Raw genomic sequence first — 6,000 nt, forward strand, 5'->3', positions numbered from 1 at the left:
TTCTGCTAGTGACTGTCTTTGCAGTAATGCATTGCTCTGAATTCTGAATTCTATTATTTTACATCTACAGCAGCTTAAAGTGTATTTTTTATAAACAGCAAACTTCACCTCATAAAAATTCATTACATAAGGGCATAAACAAGTACTTTTCCTTCCAGTCATTGGCAGTAAGTGATTCATCAGTTTTCCACAGAAAACCAATTTCATTGCAGATGTTCTGTAATTTCCAATCTCCCTGAATTGTAGAACCATATCACACAATCCCAATGCAAGGAATGTAAGGATTTTGTTAAAGGTCTGTGCTTAGTCTCTTTAATAGGATTGAATATCATTTGCTGTCTCATCAGTTTTGTTTTTTTAAAAAAAAATTAGTAATCAGTCTTCTATTCTTTCCTATATAGGTAGATTCTACTACATAGGTAGATTCTACTACATAGGTGGATAACTGGTAGGAAATACAAGACCTCCATGATCTGTTAATTTCCCAAAACAATTAACATTTATGTGTTCTGCTGCAGTTGTAAGCAGCACTATTGAAATAAACAAAATTTAGAAGATTAGAATAATAATTATGTTAAAAGTAAAATCATATTCCCAATCAGTAATTTTCATTCTCAATCCTGAGAGATTGCTAAGAAGAATTGAAGATGTCACACTTTGCCATATATAGTGAAGAAGGCATCACAAAATAAAGATTTTCAAGGCCCTCTGTGGCTATCCAATCCAGCTCACACCCCTAAATATAATCCCTACTACAGATTATTTCACAATGGTCATCCTCTGATTGGAGACCTGATGAGATGCCACTATACTCGAAAGCTGTCTACCCTGCTCCCATACAATTCAAATTTTTAATAAATTTTGTTGACTTGAAACATAATCTACCTCCTTTGTAGTATCTCCCCATTGTTCCTGGTTCTGCCCTCTGAGGACAAAGAGAACAAATTTAACCATCTTTCATATGATAGCTATTCAAATATTTAATGATTTTCCACTGAGTTACTCTTAGGAGTATATGTACATTTCAATAGAATGAGATTAGAAAGAAGAGGTAGCAAACTATAATAGAAAAAAAACTGAATGTGGAACTGAAGGAATTAAATTTTGAGTCTGTCCTGATAGTCCAAGCAAGAGACAATGATTTTAATTAGGAAACTACCTATATCAAATTACTTACTATCTTAGGGAAAGGTGAGGGGATGGAGGGAAAGGTTAAAACAAACAAACAAACAAACTTGCTACTCAAATTTTTTTTTTTTAATGAATGTTTAAAATTGTCTTTACATGTAATTGGAAAAAATTAAATCCTATATTAAAAATATGAAAATCAGGAGAACCCTTCATTAGAAGACATGAGAAAGAAACACACTATAATTTAGTGATTAGACTAGAAAGTCAACCTGGAGGTGGAAACATATATAATGGCAATAATAGGTAACTACTATTCTATTTTTTTTTTTTGATCACTGTAAGATGGTATAAATGAAGACTAATTAATAAGACCTAGTAAAAGCATATGGAATAACAAAAAGTTCCATATCATTAAAATATATATAATAGCACTTTTTAATAAAAATTGTGTGAAGAGGAGGTATCCATTGGTGGTGGAATGGCTAAATAAATTGTTGATACAAATTGCTGAAAAATTACTATAAGAAACAATGAATATGATAAATACAGAGAAGTATAGTATATAAACTGATACAAAGTGAACTGGAAAAATGAATAAAAGACAAAACAAAAGATATTTATAGTAATAAGTGGAGAAGTACTGCTGGAGTGACAGCATTTTAAAGGGCAAGTACTTAATATCAAAGCTGGTCATTTACCCCACTGAAAGCTCTTTCTTAATGCTTCTTTCATTCCAACTCCATTTATTCTCCTATTAACTTTTCTTACTTGAAAACTGATGATGAGTTAGTCGCAAAAGAGTGATTAAAGAGTAGACAACTACTGTAGAACATAATTTTAGCAGTGCTAAAGAGATTCTCCTTCATCTTCCTCATATCTCATTATTTTGCCACAGCTCCTAAAATGGCCTAAGTTCCATAATTCTTATTCCATCTTACTCAAATTGCATGTTGCTCTTAAAAATTTATATTTTTAAAGCTTACTTTATAATTGATTTAAACTTCATTTCACTGATCTAAAAATGTTTCAGCTGGGGAGGAAGAGGAAAGGGAATAAAAAGCAGATGATTGAGACAGCTGTGCTGGGTTGGGAACATGGAACAAGGAAAGAAAACATACTAAAGTGCTATGCTAGGAGGTCCTGGGCCAGGCAGTCACGGAGTTCCTAGAGAAGAAACAAGGAACAGGAAGCTTTAACTACCTATTTCACAGTTTTATACAAGGTCAGCCTTTCTTCTTCCTATGTTCGAGGCTGATTCCAATTCACTAAATTCCAAAAACTTGACTCAAACATTTTATATGAGCAGGATTTATGGGAGAAGGAGCAGATATAATAAGGGGTGTGTTTCTAACTAGACAAAGAAACACAATATAATATAGTGACTAAACTAGAAGGTCAACCTGGAAGTGAGGAAGACAGATTCAAGTCTTGCTTTTGACCTATAGGAACTGCAAGGATGGACTGCAGTTACTTAACTTCCCAGTGTTCAAAGCAACTCTCTAAGGTGTTAAGTTAGAAATGAGTGATCTTACCTAGGAATTCCCTTAACCAATGACATCACAGATTTAGACCACTTCTTCCTCCAAAAAATTTCTCTCCCATAATAATGATATTTATAATTAACCAATAAAAGAAACTACAGTGGAATGCTTTCTTTAATTCATGGAGAAATATTTCTGTATAATAAGAATTAAAATATTAAAGCTGAAAAAGATCTTAGAGATGATCTGTTTACCACTATCCTAATCTACTCCATTTGGATTTTGTTCAAGACATGAAAATGTGATTTGGAAAGGTGGTCCTTTGGATTGTGACATACATAATGGCAATGGATAGCTACTATTATGTTATTTTCTTTGATGACTATAAGATGGTATAAATGAAGGTTAATTAACAAGCATTAGTAAAAGCGTATGGAACAGCAAAAAGTTCCATACCATTAAAATATCTATAATAGCACTTTTAATAATAATAAAAAATTGTGTGAAAAAGAGGTGTCCATTGATAATGGAATGGCTAAATAAATTGTCACATACAAATCGCTGAAACACTATTGTACTGTAAGAAACAGTGAATATGATAAATACAGAGGAGCATATTAATATGAATTGATGCAAAGTGAAACAAACATAGCCAGGAAATAGACTCAATAACTACAAAAATATAAACAAAAAGAATAACAACAAAATAATCAAAATTAAATTCTATAAAATTATGACCAAGCTTGGTCCCAAAGAAGAGATATGAAAATATACCTCCTCCTCCTTCTTTGCAGAGATAAAAGATTATGGCTATGAAATCCCACATAGAATGTTGACTTTTTTGATATGTTGCTTAATTTTGCTGACTTTTTTCTTTCTATTTGTTCTTTAATACAAGGAATAGTTTGCCCTTCCAGTTTTATCTTTAAATATCCTCCACTTAGCTTTACTTTTTAGGTTATTTTTTTCAGTAATGTTTTTAAATTCCATTATTTCTTGGTGTTTTATAAAATCATACTGCTTATAATTTCCCCTGAATTCTAAATCAATATTTCTCCTAGCTGTCAGTTCTATACTTGGCAAGGGAACAAGAGAAGAAAAGGTGTCTATCTTGGCAAGGGAAAATGTTTCATGAGAAAGTTTCAAGGTTCTTTTAGTGTCTTCATTATGGCAATTGATTTATAAAATTTAAGAGTTTAATCTTATTTAGAAGTAATATTTAGCAGGTAATCAACTATGCTAATGTCTGTTCCTTTATCTGTTTTCCATTTATCAATGTCAACAGCTTATTTAAATGTAATTTCCCCAAATTACGTGCCATATCATCTTATTTTTTGTCTTCTGATTTGGTATTGATTCTGACCTTACACTAAAAAGTCACTGATATGATAGTATATAGATGGCTCATTCAAAAATGACTCACATTAGTAATCATTCATTTCCTATCTGACAGGATATAATAAATTCTTTTATCTGATATTATTTAATTTTGACCATATATACTGTGTCTGTACTCTTTTCTCAATGAAGTTATATATGATTCTTAGAGATGAGACCTGTCTATAATCTACATTTTTTTGGCCTTCATTTTTCATTCCCGAATCATATTTTCCAAAGTATATCTTTGCTGCCCTCTATACTTTTGCCTTTGAATTTTTGAAAATTTTTATTGGTCTCATCAAATTCTTAATAAATATATTCTGTGAATCAGAAGTTGTCACATAAACTACAATTATCTTGATGTGTTGTTTTGCAAATGCTTATTTTAGCTATTGTCATATGAAATGACTAAATGTCCTCAAAAATAATGTTTCATATGATCCTTGGATTCATAAGAGCCATTTTATCAAATTCAAATCCTTTTTTGCCCCTTAAAAGAGAATTTAACAGCTGTCTATTCATTTATCTGCAAATTTTCTTTGTCTTTTGGTTCCATTTATAATATGAATATCAATACTACTATGATTGATTTCTTTTGATAATATGTCCACTAGACAAATGTCTCATATTGAGAACTTCAACAAGGCAATGTGTACTGAGGATACAAAGAAAGACAAAAAATATTTCCTGCTCTCAAGGAGCTTACAATCTAATGGAAAAGCTAAGTTAGTGGTTATAGAGAGTCTCTGTGGAATCAAATGCAATGGATAGAGGAGATACTTAAACTTCATAGAATGGAATCAGATTTAGGATCATAGGAGCTTATAGTTAGGACTCAATGGAATTTTAGTGGGCATACCGTCCAATCCCTTCATTTTCCAGATTTGGAATGGAGGCCCAGAGACATTAAATGATTTGTCCAAATTACACAGGTATTAAAAGCAAGACTAGGATTAATACCAGACCTTGCAACCCCAAATCTAGAAATTTTCCATAGAACATTTGGTCATCACATTAATGATATTCATGATAAGGATTTCTACACTGTCTACCATATGGATGATATTTATTCTACACAAAGTATTACAGGGACAAAACATTTTTTTTTACTATCTAGACATCTACTCATATTGATAAACATCTAATGAAAAATGTTTGACTCACCTTAATGATAAATTCCAATGGGAAGGGAAAATGAGATTTGTCAGAAGATACTGATGTGAATATATAGAAAATACAGAAACCAACTTGTATTTTAAAAATCTTTCCACCCACTGTCTCCAATAATTCAACTTTCTGCAAACTAAGATCAGCTCTGAATCTCACCTCTCCTAAATGTCCCCTAGAGTGCTCTAATCCCTCTGTTTAGAGAAGGTCCCAGATTTTCTTATTAAGGAGAATCCTAGGAAGACACTTCATCATTTCCCACCTGTAGAACTTTGTCCTGTCCCTCTTCCAGGAAACCTTTTCCTACCCTTCAACTTCTTTTATCCATTGTTTTCCCTTTTTAGACTGTGAGCTCCATAAGAACAAGAATTGTCTCTTGCCTTTCTTTGTATCCTCACTTCTTAACTTTCTCTCCAATGCAAAAATCTAAGCCTTAGGAAAAGGTGTTATATTTCGTTCTCTAGAGTGGAGAAGACTTTGCCTCAGTCAAACTGAGAACTATTAAATACCTTAGCTTAAAAAGGCCAAGGTCATCCATTGCATCCAAGGCCATCTCCAGTCATTCTGATCTATATCTGGAGGCTGGACCCAGATGGCTCTGGAGGAGAAAGTGAGACTGGTGTTTTTGCATAGTCCTCAGTCATTTAAATCCAACTCACTTGCATGTCTTTGATGTCATAGTCCTTTTTGAGAATGAAGAAAAACTAGTATTTAGCACAATGCCTGGCATATAACTGGTATTAAATAAATGTTGATTCCTTGATTGGTTAAAAAGAACCATACATAAAATGGAAGCAAAACCAAAGCAGCAGAAAATGAATGTAAGACTAGCATAGTCCTA

The sequence above is a fragment of the Antechinus flavipes genome, chromosome 1 (assembly GCF_016432865.1).
Source record: "Antechinus flavipes isolate AdamAnt ecotype Samford, QLD, Australia chromosome 1, AdamAnt_v2, whole genome shotgun sequence".
Taxonomy (NCBI): Eukaryota; Metazoa; Chordata; class Mammalia; order Dasyuromorphia; family Dasyuridae; genus Antechinus; species Antechinus flavipes.